Source organism: Rhea americana, unplaced genomic scaffold, assembly GCF_003343005.1.
Source record: "Rhea americana isolate MKP2758 unplaced genomic scaffold, rheAme1 scaffold_340, whole genome shotgun sequence".
Taxonomy (NCBI): domain Eukaryota; kingdom Metazoa; phylum Chordata; class Aves; order Rheiformes; family Rheidae; genus Rhea; species Rhea americana.
In genome coordinates, this window is record NW_028186469.1 from 240,356 (window position 1) to 242,611 (window position 2,256).

Below are 2,256 nucleotides of genomic sequence, written 5' to 3' on the forward strand. Positions count from 1 at the left end.
GGAGGGAGGGAGGGAAGGAAGGAAGGAGGGAGGGAGAAAGAGGCGGGGAGGCGCGGCGGTCGGAGAGGCGAGGAGGAGAGGAGGGAGCCGGGGACACGCACGAGGGGGAGGGTGTCCCCGCGGCGCTCTTATACCAGCTGCCGGGCCGCCGTGCGCGGCCGCCGGTGACTCACGGCACCGCGCCGGGCCCCGGTTGGCTCGCCAGCGCCGCCCGCCCCCGCTTCCTCGTCCGCGGCACCTGCGACGCTCCCGCACACCGGCGCGCCGAGGGGCGGCACAGTGAGGGGCAGCACGGTGAGGGGCGGCGCGGCGGCCCCGTCGGCAGCCGGAGCCCCCGGGCGCCTCTGTGCGTGCGTGGCTGCACGTGTGGATGCATGCGTGGGTACATGCGTGCATGGGGGCGGCCGTGCTGTGCTTCCCCCCACTCCACAGCACCTGCCCCACGGGGGAAGGTGCCGGCGATTTCGGCGCTGCGATCCCCCCCCCCCCGCCTGGGCGAGCACATGTGTGCTTCGGCCCTGCCTCCCTCTCCTCCGCCCTCCCCACCACCTCCCCACCAGAGCGCTCAAAAAGAAAGCAGGCACTGCTCCTGGGGAAGAAAATCACTATTTCTGCATTCTGTGATCAGGGAGTGTAGTTAATTAGTAATTACACAAAATGATATGACAAAGTCCTCTAATTACAAACTTAACCTCTTATTTAAGGAAGAGAATTGGTAGTTTTGTTCTTCGACTGTAGCCTTTCCAACAATAACTATGTCTTGGGGAAAGAAAGAAGAAAAGAAGGATCCTTAAAAACAAATCTGGTTTTGCTCGTTAGCACTGCTAGAATTTGTAATTGAGGTTCAGTGATTCTCTGGGCTTTATTCATTTATTTTCATAAGAGCTGCTGTTTTGTGTTACTGCTGTGTATTGGTGGAGCCATAAACCTCAGCAAGCTACTCAATCCAAACGGGAAGAGGTGGTTGCTACTTCATTCCTTGGAAATGAATATTTTAATTAAAATAGCATTAGCCTGATCATTTTTAAGTCTCTTTGGAATGGGGATGATTTTTCTGATGAAACAAGCATCTCTGAGACTCCTAATTTCTTAGATGTTATAACATATTTCTTTATATATTACTTGCAGAGTGGGCCCCTTCTTGAGTCACATCCATTTGTATCATGACTCCATTAAAGACAAATCATACCACTGCATGAATAACTGCGGAGCAGATTATCTGTTGCAGTTGATAAAATGAATGAGTGTCCAGATCCTCCAAATGGGCAAATATTTGGTGTATTAGAGACTTGTTAAAAGAGGCATGATACTATTTTAGGCAACTGAAATGCATTTTTCTGATACCTCTGTACGTGTGAAGAGAACAATTCCTGCTGCCTGCATCCCTGCATCCTAGCTATCTCGTGGCCAGGGGCAAGGGGAAAAGACTCTCCCTTCCTAGCCTGCCTGGCGTGTGGCGTTAGCTGATTCGACATCATCCTGACAAACATAAGCTGCTTCAAATAAGAAAAATAGGTTCAGTGGGGTCATCAGGAAAATGCTTAGTATAAGTGATACACTGAAAATGTGGCTGCTCCTTGCAGGTTTTCAGCATGACATACTGCCTTCAGTCAGGTGCTCACTGTTGCATGGTCTGCTGTACTTAGGACTGAACAGCATTCTCACAAATCTCCTGTTATCATTACAGCAATAATTCATAAACCTTACACTGCGCGCAGCAGCACACAGCGAGACCCCAGTCCTGCAGAAATGCAAGGTTGGGCATAACTGAGTGTATGTAGCCTCAGAGAAGTTAAATGGTCTTTCTTGTGTGCCTATGGGCAGGTATGGATTTACTGGAGCGGGGAAAAGTGATTTGTGCCCCCTGCATTTCCCCCTCTCAGTGAGTGGCTGCTCCCAGCTGCATGATGAGAAGCAACACATCTTCCTGGATGTATTTGCTCCTGTGCACGTCTGAGGCTTTGGGGTCCAGACCAGAACTTTGCTTTAAATGTTTTTTGGCACTTCAACCGTATTACAATGCAGCTATGACTGCAGAAATCTGATCATCCCCAGGCTGGGGTGGAATCTCTAGAAAAGGATCTCAGGCAGAAAAGATCTTTTCCTTCCAGATGCCATCCTGACTGGATTTTTTTTTTTTTTTTTTTTTTTTTTTTTTTTTTTGGGTAAGGAAAGGACAGGTAGCCCTACACAGAAATCTGTGAGATCCACGGGAGCCTGGAGCCTTCGGCACTGAGGTTTTGTGTCTTCGTGCCA